This window comes from Mytilus californianus, unplaced genomic scaffold (assembly GCF_021869535.1).
Source record: "Mytilus californianus isolate M0D057914Y unplaced genomic scaffold, xbMytCali1.0.p SCAF_8, whole genome shotgun sequence".
NCBI lineage: Eukaryota > Metazoa > Mollusca > Bivalvia > Mytilida > Mytilidae > Mytilus > Mytilus californianus.
This window is the reverse complement of record NW_026262734.1, coordinates 43,717,704-43,742,122: the sequence shown is the minus strand read 5'-3', so window position 1 is coordinate 43,742,122 and position 24,419 is coordinate 43,717,704. Positions and strand designations below refer to the sequence as shown.

General features: G+C 31.2%; 1 long non-coding RNA gene across 1 annotated transcript; it reads left to right on the top strand.

Moving 5' to 3' along the window:
• Positions 1-7,965: 7,965 nt before the first annotated feature.
• LOC127712395 (uncharacterized) lies at positions 7,966-10,942 on the top strand. The gene is made up of 4 exons (XR_007987064.1): positions 7,966-9,027; positions 9,492-9,561; positions 10,126-10,182; positions 10,859-10,942. It is a non-coding gene; the product is annotated as an uncharacterized LOC127712395 (long non-coding RNA).
• The last annotated feature ends 13,477 nt before the right edge of the window (positions 10,943-24,419 follow it).

Sequence of the window (24,419 nt, the reverse complement as noted above, 5' to 3'; positions counted from 1 at the left end):
ACATATTGCAATATAATTTCAAGACTCTCAACAATTTTCAAGAATTGCATACCATCCGTTCTATTAACCAAGCAGTTTTAAATTGGACCCTGTTCTAGACCATGCTGCAGGGGATTTCAATAATTGGCTTTTATTTTAAATCACTTAATGAATTTTAGTTTTTACTGGGGATCCGTTTTATCTACAAATAGCAAAAAAGAGCTGTTTCCTGTAGTCTGTATATTGAATGCAGAGCTCTGATTCAGTTTTGACTATTATCCCTATAAGGAACCAGTGGTTTCCAAGAGTTACCTCATGTCAGTCCCAGTGGTTTCCAAGAGTTACCTCCTATCAGTCCATCTCTATTTATAGCAAGATATCAGTGTTTTTCATCCTATCCAACAAAAGTCATTGGAAGCAGTCTTATGAAAAATGAAATTTGATATTATTAATCAATATGCTTTTAAGCATATTTTTGAGAACAAAAACATTACTTTTTGAATTGAAATTTTGGAACAGTTTTTCTTCAAGTATTAAAAGTTTAAAAAACAAAGTTTAAAAAACAAATCAATTAAAGTGTCACCCAAAATTTTTGATTTTGAATTTGGTAAACATTGATTGACCAATCAAGTCTTTCATACTAAATAATTCATCATATTTGTACTTTTTTATTTCAGTGTTTCTTGTACCATGGACAGGAATTGTTTGATGAATTTTTCCTCATTTTTCCAAACTTGGGGTCTGCAAAATTTATGAAAGATTATAAGTAGCAGTTTTGTGAATTCAATTCCTCTTACAGTTTTCAACCCATATCCATGAAACACCTCACAGAAAAATTACACACTTGTTATTATGGAATTCCTTGAGTAATTTTTCCCCATTTAACCCCAATTTGGGAACTTAGACATTTTCATCAAAATTTACAAAGAATGTACCATTTTTGTGTAATCAACTCCTGCAGTTTTCAATCTAAATCTTTGAAATTCCCCAGAATGATTGCACAAATATAGAAGTTGTTCACCTGCTTCTATGGAATTATTTGATAAATTTTTTCCATTTTTCCATCATGGGAACTTTTTTTTCAGCAAAATATTTCTAATGATAGTAACATTTGTTTGGATTTTAACCCAGATCTTTGGAACTTCACAGATAATATGCAAACCAGCTGAGGTTGAGCATGTTCCAATATGGAGAATTTAATAGATTTTCTCCCGTTTTTACATTTTATATTCCCATGTATTTAAATTTCAGTGCAGGCCATCCTCTATTGTTAAAAAAGCAATCTGTGTAAACCAGTCGTTGAGTCTACGATCCATTTTTGGACCATGCATGAGTACTTTACCATGAGAATTAAGCACAAATTCACACCTATGTACATTATTGACTGGTAGTTACCTAAAAAAGAGGTGTTCTGTTAAACTATGCTTCAAAAATATTTTTTTATAAATGTCGGTGATGTTTTTTTATACAATTCATCTTTGCTGTACATTTTTGTTTTGTCTTGAATGAAAAATGCAGTTAGAAAATAACTGGCAACAAAATTAATTATGATTTTTTGTTTCATACCATCACAGACTTCTTAATGACTGAGTGTATCATACTTAAGCCTATCACTTAACGTACTGTGTTTGGAGTCCTAACAGGGCAAGGGGAGGTAATACCCCTGTTTTACTCCTTATACTGGAGGACCCCTAAGTGTTTGCCAATAACTAGTCTTTTTTAATTACATTTGTATAAGTATTTACATATCAGATGTCTGCTAATTGATATATAAGCTATTATTTAGAGCTCTGTAAATAAAAAAAAGTGTAAACATAGTTTTAAATATTACTTTTAATGGGTGTTAGAAATTGAGGGGTACTAAAAACATTTGGTAAATTTTCAATATTCAAGTTACCTGTTTAATAGCACATCTGATATTTTTTACTGTATTTTATGAATAAATTTAATAAATTATCTGTATGTTATATTGAGAAATCCACCAGGTGCCTTGATTGGAAAAAGAAAATACTGTGAGATGCTTTGGAATATTTTAGTGACAATTGTATATTTGTACTATGGAAAGGACATTTCATCAATTGGATAAAATGGATTCAGTGAACAGATCAGCATAAAAACCTATGTTGAAAAGCATATAAAAGCAGCCAGGATAGCAACTCCAAGGAAGATGGTCAATTAATCTTCAACCAAGACTGAGGCTTTACCAAGAAAATAATCAGGCAAGTTTATTTAAGCCAAACAGTTTCTTTTCATTTTCTATAACTTAAGATAAAAAGTGCATATTTTAAAAGACAACAAACAACATCCTTCTCATCTTCTGCCTGCAAAACATCATTGATGAACTTTGTCAGTTTAGTATTCTAAGATACCTATTAAAATAACAATAGTAAATCCAGGGATAGGAATAAAACTTCAAGGGGAGACTAGTACAATAGACCTCTTTGGAGTTACGTCATTCACTGGAACAGTTTGCCCCTTTATGACGTCATTTCCAGATAGAGGGGACCACCTGTATCCCTGCACTATTAAAGTTCATCAAGCATCTTCTTGATCATCATTATGCAGGTTAAACTAGAAATAATGTTTGTTCCGAATGTACTAAATCACAATTTCTTAATGACAGCAGTCAACTATCAGAATTTAATTTGCCGAATAATTTGTGCAATATAGCATCATATTTTTTCAACCGCTCACTCAACATGGGAAGGAAGTGATGATGTGATAAACACACTAATGATGTTCACTAAAACCAAATGCAATGAACTCGAAAGTTTTTTTTCATTCAATGGGACATAACTCTGTAAAATATGCAGATTTTTGTGCAGTTGAAATTCAAATCATAAGTCTTTGACTTATTTTTGTTTTTCCTTCTCATATCAATTTTACAAACTAGTTTTGATATTAAAAGTGAGGTTGTCAGAGAAATGAATTTGTAAAATATATATAATGTGTCAATTTTAATTTCTTTTTAGGTTCTTTCTGGGACATATGTTTTCATGGTGTGGGAATAAGACTTGGTGGTCTAATACAGCTAATATGTAGGTAGGTACTAATATGTTGTTCCTGTTTTGAAGGAAAAAAAACTCAAATGTATCATAAAAATTATTTGGAAAAATTATGTCCTAAACTTTAAAGTTTATGAGAGTTTTGTCAGAAGTGTACTCTCTCATTTATCAGTTCCTTATATGAGTAAATTTAAGGATCTGAATTGATTGCATTAAAATTTTGTTGGGTTGTTGGATTTCTGTCTAATCTCAATATCTATTATATAAATATAACCAATTTCTATATAATATAAATATAGTATAAAACAGTGATCCTTTTTATACACCCTTTTACGGTATGTATTATGGTATATTGTTGTCCATCCGTTGTCAACATGTCGGACAATAACTCAAAAACACTTTAACCAATTTGCATGAAACTTTGGTGAATTGTTGATATCTATTGACTTGAGTCCCCTTTGGATATTTATAAATATTAGATTTTACTTTTCCGAGTTATGGGGTTTTATTCATTAAAAAAGGGGGATTTTCCAATTTTCGGACAATAACTCAAAAATTCTTTGAGCAGATTTCATGAAACTTTGGTGAATTGTTTATATCTATTGACATGAGCTCCCTTTATATTGTTATAAATTTTAGATTTTATGTTTCCGTGTTATGGGATTTTATTCATAAAAAAAGTGGGATTTTCCAGTTTTCAGACAATAACTCAAAAGTGCTTTGAGCAGCTTTTATGAAACTTTGGTGACTGTTTTATATCTATTAAAATAACATCCCATTAGTTTTTTTATAGATTTATGATTTGACATTGAAGAGTTGTGGACTTTTATTCTTTGAAAATGCGACAGGCGTATCATGCGCTCATGGCACAGCTCTTTATTAACAATTTTGAATGACAAAGCATTTTATATTTCAGGTTGGCATCACAGCTTGTCTGTAAGGATTGAGGCTGGAAATGGCCATTGGAGCTGACTTTTATGGTAAGAACCAATACAAAGATTTATGAACTATTCATCTAAGAGCATATAAATGCCTCTAGATTTTAATTATGCACAAATGTAGATCTAATATTTAAATGTTTCTCCAAGGTATAATTGTATATATCATCTGGAAGGCGGCACTTCAATACTTAATTGATAGGGGGTGCCGCTGGGGTTCTGTTACCCCACCCTTTTCATATAATTTAGATTTTAAAAATGTATACCTTTTCATATATTGCTTAGGTAAAAATGTTACCTTTTCCCATATTGTTTGGGTTTCATGTGGTGTGCAATGTAGGAGTGGAATACCAAAGTGTCAACCATTTTCAAAAGAGAGATACACCAAAAAAGATGACAGACGAAGAAGTTATGGGAACTTTATTGACCTTATCATATATTTCTGAAAGTTTTCTCGACCTATCACATATTTTGAAGCTTGAAAAGGTGGCTTATTCCAGCAGCATGTCCTATCACCTTGTATATAGGAAGTGCCCCCCCCTTTCAACAAATACATTTTGATTATTCTTTTGCATGAAATATTGTTTTAATTTTTTTATACTTTTGACAGCTATGTTTATGAATGTGTATTTCTTTTTCAGGTTACTTTTACTGTGGCTGCATGTATGACTACATGATGTAACTGAGTAACAGTAAAGAATGTAAATCAGACAATTTTTGTGTATGTTTGAGAAATTGTTTATAATTTTTTACAAAAAAAAAAAAAAAAAAAAAAATAGTGTAAAGATTCTCCATTTTCAACAAGACTGGAAGTTATTGGTTATGGATACTGAACTAGTTTTTGGTATGTAGTTTTGTAATGATGAGTTCATACTTTAGATCTCAATTATTATCCCCCCCCGACCCCCCCCCCCCCCCATGTGTGACTAGATTTAGTATGTACTTTGAAATTGAATCAAAAAGGACCAATTTTACAATTTTACTCGAAGATCTACTTAATATATATTAGCAATGGTCAGTGTCTAATCAAAACACTTCCAGTAGGTTAAGAATGGATAATCTTCAAAAAAAAAAGAAAAAGAAAAAAAAACCAAATGTTACTTTTATTGAATTGTATTTATTGGGTTTCCTGAATTATTAGATATATATATTTTCCACTTTTTTGTTATTTTTATCTGAATTTAACAAAGCATAACTTTTTTTTTACAAATATTTACAAGAGGCATAGATAACCCACATCTTGTTGAACTACATTGATTGATTAATTTTTTGTGTTTAATGCCACCTGGAGCACTATTAGCTATATCTTGATGGCCATTTTTAATTATCGGTTAAGGAAGCTGGAGTAACAGGAGAGAACCACTGACATTATGAAGGAAAACTGGCTATCCTAGTCAATTAAGACCAGAGTCAAACCTACCACTTGCGGGGTTGGAACTCTCAACCTCACATGTTGACATGCCAGTGATACCGTAGTTGAACTACTTAGAAAACTCAGCCACCAAGGCCCCTAGGTAAAAATTAAGTACAAAATGTACTTAATGTGTTATAGAAATGGGTTGGATTTTTGTTATTAAATTATTTTTTAATTATACTCTTTTGTATTTTTGTTAAGCATAGCAAGGATGTAGAGTCCTAACAGGGTGAAATTTAGGTCAAAGGGAGGTAATTTTTTATACCCCTGTTAAACTCCACATACTTGAAATTCCCTCAGTGTTAGGTTTTTTTTAACTTGGATATTCACATTTGTATATATTTTTTTTCCAATATCAGATGTATACTATCTAATATCAACTATTATTTAGAGCTCTGTAAAAAAAAAAAAATTGTAAGCAGAGCTCTAGATAATAGATATCTTGGGTGGGAGAAATTATGGGTCACTAAAAATAATTTGGTGAAATTTTTCAAAAAAGTTATTAGTTGAAAGTGCATCTGATATTTATTTTTGTATATATAACTTTATTTCAAAAACAAATGAACAAAAATAGATTGGCACTGAAAAAAGGACAGCCACCTTGTCAGCCAAGAGAGCAGCTCCATGGAAGATGGTTCAATAAATCTTCAATCAAGTCTGAGGCGTTACCAAGAAAATAATCAGGCAAGTTTAATCAAGCCAAACAATTTATATACATTCTCTAGAACTTCTGATTAGAATACACCATTGCGGAATTCATTTTAAGTTTAATATATTAAGATACCAGGTACACGAACAAAATTTCTTATTGGAATAACAGTAGAAAATCCTGAGATGGAATAAAACTTCAAGGGGAGACTAGTACAATTTAAAGCAAGTTTTTTTTATATTCAATGGGAGATAACTCTGTAAAATATGCAGATAATTTTTGTGCAGTTGAGATTCAAATCATTAATCTTTGACTTATTTTTTTGTTTTTCCATTTCATATTCATTTTACAAACTGGTGTTGATAGTAAATTTGAGGTTGACAGAGAAATGGATTTGTGATAAATATATAATGTCAATTTTAATTTCTATTTTAGTTCTTTCTGAGACATGTTTTCATGGTGTGGGAATAAGACTTGGTAGTCTAATACAGCTAATATGTAGGTAGGTACCAGTATGCTATTCCTGCTTTGAGAAAAAGAAAAAAAAATGTATTATAAAAAATATTTATAAAAATCGTCCTCTAGGCTTGAAGGTTTATAAGAGTTTGGTCAGAGGTCTACTCTCTCTTTTATCTGAGTACCATTATATTGAAGTAAATTAAGGATCTTAATTGATTACTGTAAAAATTTGTTTGGTTGCTGAATTGCTGTCTAATCGACATGTTTTCAACATCTATTACTTATATATATTACCCATTTCTATATAATAAATAGTGTATGATCCTTTTAAACAATTTTTAATGATGAAGCATTGTATATTTCAGATTAGCATCACAGCTTGTCCGCAAGGATTGAGGCTGGGAATGGCCATTGGAGCTGACTTTTATGGTAAGAACCAATAAAAAAATTTATGAACATTCATCCATTTTTATTATAAATAAGATGTAGTATGAGTGCCAATGAGATGTTACTCTCCATCCAAGTCATAATGTATAAAAAGTAAACAATTATAGGTCAAAGTACGGCCTTCAACACAGAGCCTTGGCTCACACCAAACAGCAAGCTAAAAAGGGCCCCAAAATTGTGCACACATATCTTACATTTTAATATTTTCTTAAGTTATAATTATATATATAATCTAGAGGGAGGTATCAAGATAAATAAGGGAAGTCAAAACTTATGATTAAGGAAATCTTATCTCTGTCTTTTTGTTATTTGAAAAATGTCGCCATATATGAAAATAAAGAGATGTGGTATGATTGCCAATGAGACATTTTATTAATCAAGAGACCAAATGATGTGGATGTTAGTTGCTAAAGGTCACTACATCCTTCAACAATGAACAAAACCTGTACTGTATAATAAGCTATAAAGACCCCAACATGACAAAATGTGAAACAAATCAAATGAGAAAACTTTTGCCTGATTAATGTTGAAACATTGTTGAAAATGTTGAAAATTCAAAATAAATTTGACAGACAGCAACCAAAGATTATCATTATTTGCTAATTAAGACGTACTGTACATTCAGAAATTATTGCAAGGTTTTTATTTATGTGAATAATGCGACTGGTTGAGTATCGCAATAATCAGAATTCGTATTCTGATATCTAATACATTTATCTTTATAAAGATTTTCCTGAAATTGCAATAATTAATCTCGCATTTTTGTTCATTCCTTAAAAATCGCAATAATAAATGCACGCAATAATTTCTGAATTTACAGTAGTAAAACATATAGTTAACAAATCACTTTGATTATTCTTTTGCATTAAATATTGTTTAAGTTTTTATATTGTTTTGACAGCTATGTTTAAGAATGTCTATTTCTTTTTCAGGGAACTTTTAACTGTGGCTGCATTAAATGGCTGTGTGATATAACAGTAAAGAATGTAATTCAGACAATTTTTGTGTATGTTTGAGAAATTGTTTATAATTTTGTTACAAAAAAAAAAAAAAAAAAAAAAAAAAAAATTTGTAAAGATTCTCCATTTTCAACCAGATTGGAAGTTGTAGGTTATTAAACTTGTATTTTAAATTTTTTCCATTTTCGCCCCATGGGTTATTCCGATAGCTCTGCTCATGTCCATTCTTGTCTTGACATTTTTTTGTCATGCATATGGATAATGAACTGATTTTTGACCTACTTTAGATGTATTGATTATGGTCATTGTCTTAGTCCAAACACTTCCAGTAGGTTAAGAATGGATAATCTAAAAAAAAAAAAAAAAAAAAAAAAAGAAATAAAATGTTATCTTATTGAACTGTATTTTTTGGATATATATCTTGTAAAATTTTTGTTTTTTAATGGTGAGTTTGTAATGAAGCATGAAAATTTTAAAGAATATTTTGCAAAAGCATGAGTTGAAGAATATTTTGGTGAAAATACATTGATTGATTGATTTTTGGTGCTTAACACCTCTTTACATACAATTGGCCATCATGGCCCATAGGTGAAAACTAAAGTACTCAATATGTTATTGAAATGTGTGGAGTTTTGTTATTTAATTATTTTTTAATTTTAATTGTGCTATATTTTGTTTTTTTTGTTAAATATAGCAAGAATGTGGAGTCCTAACAGTGTGAAAATTTAGGTAAAGGGAAGTAATACCCCTATTTAACTCATCGTATTTTCTTTGAAATTCCCTCAGTAATAGGGAATTTAACTTATTATGTACTTTAATATTGATATTTGTATAATTTTTTTTTTTAAATATCAGATGTATACTCGCTAAAATATACTATTATTTAGAGCTCTGTAAAAGAAAAAAAATGTAAACAGAAGTCTAAATAATAGATATGTAGGGTGGGAGAAATTATGGGTCACTACAAATCATTTTGTAAAATTTTCTAAAAAGCTGATTATTCAAAAATGCATCTTATATTTTTTTATATGTATAAATGTATTAAGAAAAACAAATGGACAAAATAGATAGATGATAAGATGAGGACAGCCACCATAACAGCCAGGAGAACAGCTCTAAGGAAGATGGTCAATTAAATCTTCAACCAAGTCTGAGGTTTTACCAAGAGAAATATGTGGTAAGTTTAAATATTCCACAAATGTCAACTTCATTACCTGTCATATTTTTGTTTTGAAACATTACAACCATAATCATTTGTATTACAGTACTTGTATTTATTTGTTTTCCACCTTTGGTATCAAGTTTATATATTGAAGATTATTATACTGTAGATTCATTTGTTTTCCGTAGGTACCAATTTTTCATGAATTGAGGAAAAATTGTATTTTCATAGATATTTAATTTCACGATTTTGCTGGTCTGCAAAAAAGCTGATAGGAAATTTGTACTTTGTGGAACACTTGAATTCTGGGTTCACCTTTACCGACGACATGCAAGAAAGTTGGTATCCCATGAATAATTAGGATTCCACAGTATTCAACAATTTTGTAAAATATAAACTATAGTATGATTTTGTTAGTCTTCTTAGACATAGGTTGATCTGTAAAACACGTATATTTTCTTATTTTATTTTAATTTTAGGTTGTTGTAATGACAATGTTTTCATGGTGTTGGGAGTAAGACTTGGATATCTGATACTGTTAACATGTTGGTAAGTATTCAAGCTTTTCATGCCCCCTGCGCTAGGTGAAAGGGGCATAAGTGTTACTTTTGACCGTCCATCTGTCACATTTTCGTTTCCACACACTAACTTTAGTCATCTAAATTTTATGAAACTAATACACAATGCTATTAGAACCAAAACTAGCAGACCGAGTTCAAATTTAGACAGTTGGTCACTTACAGTGTTAGATTTATGCCCCTTTCTAACATGGGAAATTGTCAATTTTTTTGTTTCCTCAATAGCAGTGACATCAAATGCTCTTAAAAAGTATTTCCATGTATTATAAGCAGGCTTCAGTGGGGGCGTTCTTTTATTTTGGAAATTTTTTTTAGTATTTAACATCAATTTTATAAAGGTTTTAAGTACCAAAAAAAAAAATTATAAACTATGATTTAATACAGGTTGAATATAATCTATTGCAAATTTTAAACCATGAGTTTATCATTCAGAATACCCAAATTTTTTCTTGTTATCCTAGTACTATTTTAAATTTATTATGATTAACTTTTTGTTGTTGAAAAGTTGAAAAACTGACCAACTTTTATTTTCCAGGTTAGCATCAGGTTTCCATAGGGATACTTCTTGGGGTAGTAATCAGAGCTGATTTAGGTGAGAATTTATTTATCAACATACAACTTAAACTTATTTATGTTATCTTATTGCCAATGTCCCTAGATATCTATACATCTATCCTAAATATATTTAAATATAAAATGTTGTACCTTTACTTTTAAAGTAGATATCTCATTTGATAAATGATGTACCTTATCAACCTTATCAACAGGTACCGAATAAGAGATATTTAGGGGAGATAACTCACTTTTTTTTAAAACCACTGCTGTCATAAAAAATGTATAACAGCTTTTCATTTAGTCTTGCTTTTTCATTATAAATTAAATTTCTACATTTTATCATGGAGAAAACAAATTTTGGATTGAGAGTCAATAAATTACAACCTGTCAACAACAAAATGATGTAAGTATGAAGATGGTCAAGTTTATCAATTTTTCAGAAGCTTCTGAATTGATCAGGTATTTTGGTTCTGCTGTTAAGTCCAAAAACTTTATTTTGGCGTACTGATTTTTTTTTTTTTTTACAATAGCTGCACAATTTTAATACCATTTATTTTGAAATAATAAATATAAGTAGCAAACAAAGAGTTTTTACATGCACTGATATCTTTTTATTTAATGAAAAATTGCCACATTTTTTTTAAAGACTCGAAAAGATTATTTTAATATTAAGTATTATCAATTGAAATTTAACTCTTTTTTTTCTTTTACAGTTGGAAGTGTAACTGTTGCTGCCTTGTTTGGTAAAATCCTGCAAACCATTGGATGAACTGTTGCTATATTTTTAGTAGAATCCGTAGACAGTTGTAATTTGAATTTCTAACAAGTTTTGTTTTTATTGCTGTATTGAGTTATCCAAATTAAAGATATATTTTTTCACTATTTTTACATGCATATAAATATTGTACTGTGATTGATGAAAAATAAAACTGAAATTATTTTCATTTGAAGGGTGCAGAGCTATGCCATATGGTTTGACAAAGTACCCATAAAACTTACATTAGTTAACATTATTTTTAAGTTCTGTACTGTAAGTCTTACAAGTGATTTGTGAAATGAATATACTAAGTCAAAAACCAATAAAATAGAACTTTGATGGCTAAACATAAATGCATTATTCAGCATCTGAGGCAACTCAAGTGAAAATAATTATACAGTTTTTGCAGATTGTTTTTTTTTTCATTTTTATGAGATGATTTTTTTGTTTCTCCTTCATCGTTATTTATATTTTAAGGAATTATTTAAAGGTTTGTTTTTTGAGGATTGTGCTCAACTTCTTAATTATTTACCATTTTTACCCCTAGGTTAATCAGGAACCTGTAAAGTAATATTTTCTTTGATTTTGATGGAAAATGGCTGTTTAATGTCCAGTGGCAAATAAAATGCATTTTAGGATGAGAACATGATTATGTGATATGAATTTAGACCCTGCTTTGTACTAGACTGAGACACTGAGCTAGATTTTTTAATGTGCTAGTTCACAAGGTAACAGTCTGCAGGAAGACATTTAACCCTACCCGGACACCTTATTCTGACTCGGATCCGACCAGTCTCTGCTCTTTAATTACTCCTAAATGCTGCATGCTTAGCAGAGGAGCAGCTATTATCAATTTTCTAGTCTTTGGTTTGACCCAGCTACGGATCAATTTCCTATGACCTTCTGCACTGGTGGCGAGCATGAAATGGTCAGTTAAAGAAGATTTATCTGTCTGTTTGTCCATCATCATCTCTCATCCACAGCTTATATACTATTGGAAGGTGTTCATTAAAACTTTCAGATTATCTTCTGTAACTGATGGCAGTGTGTATTTTATTTTTTTATCATAATAAAATTTAGAGGTTCCCAATAGAAATGAATGGACCTTCTAAATATTTTGATTAACTTTGGAAGAAATCTTTCTGTTCAAAAAGTTAATCATGTGAAGGATAGGATGGTTTGAATATTTTGTATAGTGTTTTTAATCTTGTTTTTAATAGTTGGATCTCATTATGACAAAATTTTCATAACATTAAAAAGAATTTAGAATAAATTTTGCTTTAAGACACTAATATATTACCACTGTAGCTTTTAATTAAACTTTATAAGGCTTTGCTGTAACAAGATTTGTGTTTTGTTTGGTTTTATATTATTTTAGTGGATTTTATGTGATTTTACTTGTTTTTATTGTCAAATCTTGTTACACCAAGCCTTTTCATGATTTAGTTTGTGTGGAAAATTAATAAATTTTGCTGATACATGCAATGCAAAATATCAATTTACATAATGAGATCTGACATTTTTATGCTTTTAACTCTTCTTGAAGGATGAAATAGAAAATAAATGAATTTAACTGTTGATGCAGTCCTTGAAGATTGACCAATGAAATTGCAAGCTTCATAGATGTTAGTTCAGAATATGCTGTAACTAAACCTATGATCATAATAGCTTTAAACCATCCTATCCATAATTATTCAAGATGACTGTAACAAGATGTAAGAAATGGAAAAAAATCCATTCTTCTATTGGAGAACCTTAAATTTAGAAGTGAATAAAAATGGTACACAATGTCGACAGATACTCAAGATTATTTGAAAGTTTAGGGGAAGTCCATTTAAATCTTTAATTGTGGTTTGAAGTTGCAGATGGATGAGCAAACAGATGATACACTTGCTCACTGTACGACATTTCCTAATGGATAAATCTGACTATGAAATAATTGCTTGGCACTAGTTATCCCCATACTTGGAAAAAGTATTTGTTTCCTTAAATGAAAATATATACCAATATATATTTTTTTTTTTCTATTTGGTATTAGATTAAAATTAAGATCCATTTCGTTACAACTGTGATCCGTTTATTTGGCAATCGCCATGGCCGTCAGCAGGATTTAAGAACATCCGTTGTTCGACCTGCTAGTCAAATGAGTTTTGTTAAAATATACTTTTTCACTTTTTGGTCTTTTGGAAAATGTTGTTTGTGCTGTATTTAGACCCCTCTACCAAGAAATTTGTTTTGCATGCACACGTATAAAAATTGCGGTTTTTATCCAATGCAATCATAGGTTTGAACGTTGTTTTCAATTTAGACTTATTTATATATATATATATATGTATATATGTATATATATATCCTACTTATATAGAAATTAAATAAGTTTGCTAAGAAATAGGCTGGAAAATGAAAAAATAAAACAGCTTTAGGTTAAATATGAAGAATTAAATGCAGTTATTTTTTTTCCAAGGTGATCTAATTTGTGGACAGATCAAGATTTTAAGTTTGTCTTAATTACCCAGTAAATTAGTTGAGTACACCTTAAAAATTAATTTATTTCATGTATTTTTCAATCTTTTTTAATTGTAGTTTATACCATAGTTTTCCTTTGTATTAGAGTAATGAGACAAACTGAGGATTCATCAATTTTATAAAATCTATATAAAAAAATTTATATGTTTGGTATTAAGTAATGGGAAGACTCACATTTTAATATCAAGCAAAAAAAGTCATTTTGATAGAAACTTATACAAAACTTAATAACTGTATCTCAAACCAGACATCTTTTTTTCTATAACAACCAGTCTGAGAAACTGGTCAGATAGAATCCTCAGTACTGTCATTTATTTGTAATATTGTAATATTTACCTAACCTATGATTCAGATGCTTTTCCTCCTTTTAATTATACAGTTAATTTTTAAATGGCATTGGCAGATCCAGGGAGGGGGGAGGAGATTGTAGAAGGCATATGCTCCCTTTTGTTTGCACAAAAAATCTCATGTTTCTGGCTGTTTATATGATTTTTTAGCATAAAATTGTCCCAAATTTTTTTTCACCTAGCTGTGTTTGGTGAATTATATACAATATTACAAAATTTCATCCCCTTTTAAAAAATCCTGGATCTGCAACTGACTGTGGCCAAAAGCTTAATAGTGACAATTTCTTTGATATTTATGCACACCTGATGAGGAGATTGTGTTTTGTTTCATTTGGGTATTTTGTATCATGATGCATTTTAATGAAATTAATTGGTAAATAAAATTTATTTGAGAAAACCCATCTTATATTTTATTTGAGTCTGTATGACAAATGAAGGGGGAAGAGGTTTCTGTGGTCATGGGTATGACAGATAATTTATATTCCCATCACTTGGTGTCTTGTCATTATCATTCTTTTAATTTTTTTGAAATTTTCATGAAACTTCTTGGCTATTTTAAACCAGACTTTACACAAATGATACTTTTGGCATTACTTTACAGAATTGTTCATTGGACTTGCTGATAACCTGATTGGCTGCAAATTCTTTTAATAGATCAAAATGCTTTTAAAAATGATATAATTTATTGACTTTTCTGTCACATGCAAAACATAGGGATACTGATCTATCAAGACGGTGAAAGAGCTGGATAATCCATATTTGGTATGCAGATGCCTTATGGTCTGATTTTAGTCTCACCTTGACTTAGTTAAAAAAGCGAGACATTAGTATGCTGTTTCCTGCGTTCAGTGGCGTCAACAATGTATTAGCTTGTGATTAGGTCAGTTTTATGGGGAACTACTAGTGGTAGGTCAATGATATTTGGTATGCAGTTGTATAAGCATTTGCACATCTCATTTCCATGGAGATTGTTTGGTCTTGTACCATCAGTCATGGTTCATTGAAAGTATTGCTATTGGCATTTTAAAATCAAAATAACAAAAAGGCGAGACATATCTGTGTTAACAATTTATTTCATCTTGCATATGACCATTGCCTTGATTCCATTTTTAAGGTTCAATAACCACTTATAAAGTGTATAGTGTTTTTACATGACTTGGACAGTTTTTATGTGTAATAAGGACCACTACATTTGGTATATAGATTGATTGCAATGTATACTTGTCCTTCTGATGCGGATCCAGGATTTTGAAAAAGATGTGGCCTCCAAACTATGCAGTGTTAGTAGTGGAACATATAAAAAGTATAATGTAATATGCACTTACCATATATATAGCTCCATTAGGGGACCTGGGCCAATGGTCCACCTCCTAAATCTGCCTCTGGTGGCATCAATTCATGATTCAGTGATTTATGTTTAGTTTTGGGACTAAGTATAAGTTTTTCCCAGGCTAATTCATAAAGTAATTTCTCAACTATATTCCATGGATAAAATGATTGTAAGGTGTACATGTCTGTCTGACCATGACCTTATTTTCATGGAATTTTTGGTCAACATTTAGTTTTTGTGACCCAGTAATATGAATAATAGGTCAACTTTATTTGGTGTACAGAATGATTGTAAGGTGAATATGTTTGTCTGATGAAGTAGACCTGACCTTATTTTAATGTTTTTTTGTCAGCATTAAATTTTCATAATGTCCCAACTATGTGAGTGTATAGAATGATTGTAATTGTGCATTTCCATCTTACAGGGTTTATTTGAAATTAACATTATTTTCATAGATCATTGATAATGTTTTTTTTCGAAATACCTGTATTAAAACCTTGGTCTTAAGGTAGCTGGGATGTCTAAATGTTGAAGATAGATTTTTCTTCTGTAAAAGACTTCTGGGTGAATTTACTTTCCAATTTCAATATGAAACTGGGGGTCACAGACTTTGTTTTTTCATTAAAATACATTGAAATTAACAAAATCACTTATTTAATATGGGTTGTATTTGGGAATTTTATTATTTTCCTTATTGAATTATCAAATAAAAATAGAAGTCACAGGCCTTATTTTCTTTAAATATCCAAAAAACACAAATTGTCCTATCAAATTCAAAATTATTATCTGCCCTTGATTTCAAAAAGATTTTTTCTGAAAAATTTAAATACACTTAACGAAACTTAATTTTTTAATAGTTTAATCTTTCAATTTCAGATTTAGGTGTTTCTGTTGTATATTGAATGATATTTGGTAAAATATTTTCAAACAAAAAAAGTATTTTTGCAACATGCCCAGAAAGGATGTTCAGAAAAAAGACACCCAATCTATCTACCTTAAACTGTTAAAGACTTTAACATAAAATTTAATCATCATCAGTTACACAGTCAGGACAATTCACTCCTATTAAAGGCAATTGGGACATTTTTTTGTCGCATATTTCCTTCTTGAACACCTTTTAAACTTTCTGCAAATGACAACTTGAAAATGATTAACACATGGCTGTATCTGCAAAAAAATGTGGAATTGTTCTCAAAGGATCCTTAGATATTTTTGTAAAGCCTGTAACATTTTGTTTGTGAAGCTGAAGCATAATAACAGTAAGTTTTAGTCTGAGGTTAATTTATTTAGACATCAATAACTTGTCAAACCTTCTTAATTTGTATGAAACTTTGCCAAACGTTTTTTTTTATGATTAAGAGAGAATGTTTGAAGCAAACATTTTCCTCATTCATTTTACAGTATTTTACTGATAAATGAACTCAGTTCTTTGCAGTTAACGTTTACTTATAGTTTATGATTTACGATTTTTTAACATCAATTACTTTGTTAAACCCTTATGAAATGTTATGGGGCTTGGACAGAACCTTCTTCAAAATCAAGAAATAGTAAAACATTTTTCTGTATTTTTCTGATACATAGACTAAGTTTTTTTAAAGGAATATTCATTGGGCTAAAATGCAAATTCAAGTTAATACTGTTAAAATGTTAAGAAAAATACCAGGAGCTTGGGTATCATCTTGTGAACTTTGCCTGCTGTTAACCCTCACTGGTCACGTATGACAATGGTGTTAATGAGTTATTCCTAGCTTTATATTTTAATTGTAGAAGAAGCCACTTCTAACTTTTTTTAAAAGTTTATGATAACGGCAAACACTTACATAATATGGCATAGGTGTAAATTGCAATTTTTAGCTTATTTAAAAATAATAAAAATGCAGTTAGAGCAATTTTTACCCATTTTTGCAGAAACTATCATAGATACAGAGAAACAGTAAACGGCTATACTGTCAGCAAAACATGGTCATTAGATAAGTCAACAGAGCTGAAATCATCAATCGACCCAGTAGAGGAGTTATTGCCCTTGTAAGATGGTTTTTACCCTATTTAGCTCACCTGGACTAAAAATCCCTTTGCGTAGAGATGTCATCCGTCGTTCGGTGTAAACTTTTTCAAAGATCTTCTCTGAGATCACTGGAACAATTTCAAACAAACTTAGGCTGAATGATCCTTAGGGATAAAGTTTGTGTTTTTTTTAAATTTTTGTCCAAGAAGAAGCATAGCCGCCATATTTAAAAATAGAAACGGACTGAAACAATTCGTAGTTTACATGTTAAGTTTGCGATTATGTGAGTTTTAGGGGAACATCGTCATGTAATATTGCTATTTTGTATCGTCATTGCCTTCGGTTGGAATTATATACAGGACCGAACAAGAAACTGTTTTTTAGCTCACTTGACACTAAGGTCCATGTGAGATTTTGCCATCACTTTGTGTCCGTCGTCCGTAAACTTTTCGTTAAAAATCTTTTCTTCAGAAACTGCTCAATGGATTGAAACCACAATTCGACTGCTTCATCTATAGGATGTCGACTAGTAAGTTTGAAATGTTCGTCCAAGTTGATTTACCAACATGGCCCCCATGACAAAAATTAGAAAGTAGGGGTAACATAGTTTTGGCCTATATCTCTAAAACTAAAAAAATAAAAATGTTCAGCACAACAAGTTCTATCTACCCTGCAAATTGAAGAAACATCTGTCAGGAGTAATTGCCCCTAAAATGTTGATTTATTACTTTTTTGGCATCTCCTGCCATTGTTATTAAAATTATAGGTATCGTTTTGAATGAAATTGGTGTTAATGAGTTATTCAAAGCTTGCAGGCTATGTCGTACGGGTTTTGCTCAATGTAGAAGGCCTTACGATGACCTATAGCTGCTAACATCTACGTCATTTGGTCTCTGGTGGAGAGTAATCTCACTGGCTATCATATCACATCTTATTTTTATATAGGAACTAGGTTTAAAGTGTAAATTGCAAAAATGCTAAGCACAATAAGATCACCCTGAAATTTTCAAAACAAAAAACGTCAACCTGTTTTTGAGTTATTGCCCCCGAAATATACATTTTTCTAATTATTCACATTTTTTTGTTGTTGTTTTGAAATTTTATAGGAGCTAGTTTAAAAGTAAAAAAATAATCAGCAACTCAAAAGTTCTAATTAACAAACTGGCGATTTTTTTTAACCATGTGAGCGATACAGGTACATGTATGCGTCTTGTTTATTGGTATTTACTAGACTAAACATTTTATATTTTGTACGCGACATGAAATTATAATCGCGTTAATCCCATGGCATTTTTTTCTAGTTTCAGAACCTTTATTAATTGATGGGTGATTGCTTGGTGTGCAGTGGCAAATATTTAATGCATGTCCAGTATGATAACGAATTAAACAATGCAGTAATATAAAATTGAGGAAATGTGGTATAAAGGCCAAGTATAGGTACAGTAAAGTGGAGAGCGGGAATTTGTTTTGTCACTGGGAAAAAGTAATGTTGATAAAGGCAATGTTGTCTTTCGGATACAAATTAATTCGTTTTGGTCAGAGACGTTCTTTGATGGAAAAATGTAACGCTGAATAGCATTTAGATTTTATCAAAGAGAGACAGAGTACCAGAACTTGTTTACCATATTTTATTCCAATGTCAGATAGAAACCCGAGTTTAGAATTTTATTCATTGGAGCAAATTTTGCCTGTATAATCCTTTAGATTCAAATCAATTACTTCTGGTTAAAGATATCATTCGATGCAAATTTGGAAAAAAAGTAAAAATAAATTTAAAATATTCTGTGAAAAATGATATTTATAGTTTTTTATACGGACGTTTACGGGACGTATTATGGTATACCGTTGTCCGTCCGTCTGTCCCTTCGTCCGTCCGTCCGTCCGTCCGTCGTCAACATGTCGGACAATAACTCAAAAACGTTTCAACCAATTTACATGAGACTTTGGTGAATTGTTTATATCTATAAACGTGAGATCATTTTCGATTTTTCTAAATTTTCGATTTTACGTTTCCGAGTAATGGGGTTTTATCCATTAAAAAGGGGGATTTTCCAGTTTTCGGACAATTACTCAAGTATGCTTTGAGCAGTTTACGTGAAACTGTGGTCAATTGTTTATATCTATTGACGTAAGCTCCCTTTTCTATTTCAATAATTTTTAGATTTCACGTTTCCGAGTTATGGGATTTTATTCATAAAAAGGGGAATTTTCCAGTTTTCGGACATTGACTTAAAAGTGCTTTGAAAAGATTTCATGAAAACTTTGGTGACTGGTTTATATCTATTAAAATAACCTCCCTTTAGTTTTTTTTTATAAATTTCTGATATGACATTCAGGAGTTATGGCATTTCATTCTTTGAAAAAGCGACGGGCGTCTCAGGCGCAGCTCTTTATTTTAAATATATAAAGTTTCTGTTTGTATTTTCGATTTATATATATATATAAATTGCCTAACAATGTAATTTTAACACACTATTTAGTATGTAAATATTAAAATGTTAAAAATATTTACAATGCGATAAAAAATAAACGCAATATTTCGCTAGACAAACTAGCTTCATCGAGGGTGTATCTATCCAGGTGAAATCGGATGCAGAGAAGAAACTTTTGTAGCTCATTGTACATGAATATTGCTGCCTTGTAAATAATTCAAAGTTTGGATGCAAAGATGTTATCATTTATTTAATTACGAAATTTGTGGTTGAAGTTTGATACGTCCATTGGCCAATATTACAGAGATATAAAGGACGATGTTAATTATTCGTTATTCTTCATCTTTCGTGTATCTTTTTTCTGGTCTTTTTCATTAAGCCCATCAAATTCTAAAGTATGGAACTGGTGGATCCTAAAGTTTTCTCTTCTGCATTTATATATGAATTTTAAGATTATTTAATATTCTATAATCAATTAAAAAAAAGAAAAAAAGTAGAATTGAGTTATTATTGAGAAGAAGGAGAATGACCTATCCCGTATGTTCCATTTCAATTTTCTATTTTTGATATATTGCGTTTCGCTGACGAAACTAAACATACCAAATAATTTGATTAAGTGGGGAAAATTTGAGTAGGTAAATGGTTGTCGATCAAGCTTTGCATTTCGTGTCGAGATAAAAAAAAAAACGTCAACAAATCAAGCAAGTCGTTTTCATAGAAAACGATGACCGACAATCCGCTTAAGATACCTTCGAGTGCCGCTCCGGTCATTTCAGAGGTCGAGTGTTTTTTTTTCCCGCAACCTTTTGTATGCAGTTTTGCCAAGCTTTGATGTCTTCTCTGTTATCCATTGTGGCAGAGTTATCTCGATGTGGTGTCTCGCCTAGTCTTCCGATAATTCAATAAGAAAAAATGTCTTACCAAATTCAACTCATTTCCCAGTTGCTGTCAGAATTATCATTCATCATACCGGTTGACCACTAAAATACAGAACCTACGTATTGTAATTATTGCTACCTTGTTCCCGTCCTGAACATGCATGAAATATTTGACACTGGACGTTACTCAATCAACCAATTGTAATCTACCGATTCTCCTTCTTGAGCTGCGATTGTTGTAGGAGGGTCTACATGGGGTTTACAGAATGGAGAATAATGGGGGAAAAGTGCATATATAAGGACAACAAAAATGATAAAGAATAGACAAAATAGATAAAATAGAAATAAGTAATAGAGAATAATAGGTACTAAAATATAAAGAATAGAGAATAATGGGAAAAATAAATAAAGATAAGAGAAAAATAGATATAAAAAATTAAAGAATTGCGACGAAAAAGTGTGGTGCGTTGTGTTGTTGAGGGTCTCAGTTTCAGATCGTGATATTCAATCGTACACATACGACAGATGTCAATCATACACTTTACAGGACTACCCTAGTATTCAACTGGTAGCGTGATAAAGGGAAGCCTGGTCACATAAATAAAATGGATCCTGGTGTAGTCTGAACACATCCTTGTAAGTGAAAATAGACTTAACACTCAAGTCCGTACGCTCCACAGAGAGTCATATAGTAAACAATCATTTCATAACCACATCACAGCTTAAGGCCTCTTCTGAACATTTGAAAGTCCCTACTATGTTTTGGTTACCTTAATTACACAAAAAAAATCAGTAAAATATCGTTTCATCTCGGCCTCTAGTAAGTGCTCTACAACTAATCTTTCAGTTTATCTAGTTCTTTAACTACTATTAAAGAACTTATCATTAACTTTTGTAATAAAATTACGAAGATAGTGGAATTAGAAATTAGAAGATGTGGTATGAGTGCCAATGAGACAACTCTCCATCCAAGTCACAATGTGCAAAAACTAAACAATTATAGGTCAAAGTTAACTATTTTTGGAGTGTAAAAAATTCTTTGGATGATTCAGATAAATTACTTGCTTTTGATGGTCCTTTTGGTTCTGTTGACAATTTTGATTTTTCAACTCTTTACACTACACTTCCACACAATCTTATCAAACAAAAGTTTTCCTATTCAATTAAATGGTCGTTTGGTAAATCTGAATGCAAATATATTTGCTGCAACTCATTTAAAGCCTTTTTTTCTAATGAGAAAGGTAAATATGCTAGATATACTACTATAGGTGTGATGAGATGATTGAAGCTGTTAATTTTCTCCTTGGTAATATTTATGAACGTTTCGGCAATAAAGTTTATCGACAGGTTGTGTGGGCGCCAATTGCACGCGTCTAAATTTACCCATAGGAACTTATTTTAAATAAATCAAATATAAACGGTAATAACTGTCCTTTCCTAGATTTTAGATATTTCAGTTTTACACGGGAAACTCCAAACTAAAATTCTCGACAAAAGGGACGATTTTTCGTTCCCTATTGGTAATTTTCTCTTTTTGGACGGTGATGTTCCTTTGGCACCATCTTACGGTGTTAATATATCACAACTCGTTCGCTATGCCCGTGTCTGTTGTAACGTTTTGGATTTCAATGATTCTAAAATATGTATTACTAGTAAATTATTAAGTCAGAAATTTCGTTACCACAAATTACTTAAAAGCTTTACTAAATTATATCCATAGATATATAGATTTGGTTTTGAAGTTTGGTTGTACTTGTAGGAAACTTATTTAAAACGGGATAGCACATCCTAATTTTTACGGAGATGTTTACCGAGCCCGGAAATTTAGAAACGATCCGGGTGAACTTATCGATCCTTTGAATAGAATTATTCTAAAAGGTTACCAATTCAACACTGTAAATAGATCTTTGAATATTGTTTTTATTTGATATTAATATTGATTTTGTTATCAGTAAATTAAAATCAAACTAAATATTATTGTTTTATATATATATCCACATTCATGGCTCTACAATCTGTCGATACCTGTATCTTGGCATTGCACAAGGTCGTGTTTTTCTCTGGCTGTTAATGACGTCTTTACACTAAATCCATTAGATGTTGGATGTGTACTGATTGATATTTTAGTCCTAGATGCGTGATTTTTTTATTAGTTGTTATTGGTTTTGAACTAGCTGTCAGTAATTGCGAGTACTCTCAGATCTGTACTTAGTGTCTTTTGGTTGTGGGGGATGTATAAGTACCCTGCCACGTCCACTCCGTGTTTTTGTTAGATGTATTTCTATTTGTATCTATCTGATGAGTTAAGCCTTTTTCAACTGATTTTTATAGTTTATTCTTATGTTGTACACCGCTGTCCCAGGTTAGGGGAGGGTTGGCGCCTTCAAACTAGTTTAACCCCGCCACATTATGTATGTGCCTGTCCCAAGTCAGGAGCCTGTAATTCAGTGGTTGTCGTTTGTTGCTGTGTAAAATACATGTATTTGTTTTTCGTTCATTATTTTGTAAATAAATTAAGCCGTTAGTTTTCTCGTTTGAATTGTTTTACATTTGTCATTTTGGGGCCTTTTATAGCTGACTATGCTGTTTGGGATTTGCTCATTGTTGAAGGCCGTACGGTGACCTATAGTTGTTAATTCCTGGCTAGCTATTTTCTGTCTCATTTGGTCTCTTGTGGAGAGTTGTCTCATTGGCAATCATACCACATCTTTTTATTTTTATATTAAAGTCGTAAAATCATCAAAATCTCCCGACTTTAACAAAGTAACAAGTATAGAATTGCATAACATCTAAAACTTTAGGCTCAACAATACGTTTTTCCTCTCTTACTTTAATAAACGTAACTGTCCACTCACTTCACTGTAACTGCTCTCCCCCTTATCTCAAGCTCTTTCTCTCTTTTATATCACTCCTATTTGCGTGACTAGCCCTAATGCAAATATGGAAATACATCTGCCCGTGTAGGGCATATACATGATGACAAAAGAATAATTACCAGGTCAACCGGGCACTAGGGCAACCGGGATCCATTACAAAAATTTACTAGGGCACCATATGCAAATCATTGGGGCTCAAATTTACTAGGGCACCATATGCAAATCATTGGGGCTCAAATTTACTAGGGCACCATATGCAAATCATTGGGGCTCAAATTTACTAGGGCACCATATGCAAATCATTGGGGCTCACTAGTCAAACAAAGGACTCTATATATAACTCTTGATTAGTATTTCTGATGATATCTAAATATTGAATGATTATTAATGAAAATAAGTAAAACTGATACAAACATATAAAACAAAGATATAACATATAAACATGTTACAGAATAGATTAGTCAATTGTAAGATTGGAATTTTCTTTCGAACGTCCCGCTAATCGTAAAATATACTATTTTGTCATTTAATTTTAAACAGATGTGATCCCGGATTTGTTTTCTCTCAATTGATTTATGACGACTTTCGAACAGCGGTAAACTAGCACGAGGATAAAAGCTTATGTGAAGGGTTACTGCCAGTCACCACTTATAAAAAAGTAGTGCTGCATATACCTACGCGTATTATCATTACCCATGGAGATCTTCATATCTTATATTTAAACACCTTTTCTTCATGTGTGTTGTTTTTAACATTTGTTTATTTGTCTCAGGCTTGCTCACATTGCTACCGGTAATTATCTGTAACATAGCCTAGCATATATGCCTGCTAGTTTCACTACTATAGATTTCTACCATATTCTATTAAAGGTGCCTGCAGGTCACACTGCTATTTATCTGAAAAATAGGCGCCTGTAGGTCACATCACTTTAGATCTGTACCATAGCCTATAATTAGAGTCTGCAGGTCACACTGCTATTTATCTGTACCATAGCCTACCGGTATAATAGGAGCCTTATATAAGTAAATTAAAAAAAATAACAATACTATAGGTGCCTGCAGGTCACACAAACATTTATCTGTATCAAATAAGCCTGCAGGTCACACCAAAATTGATCTGTACC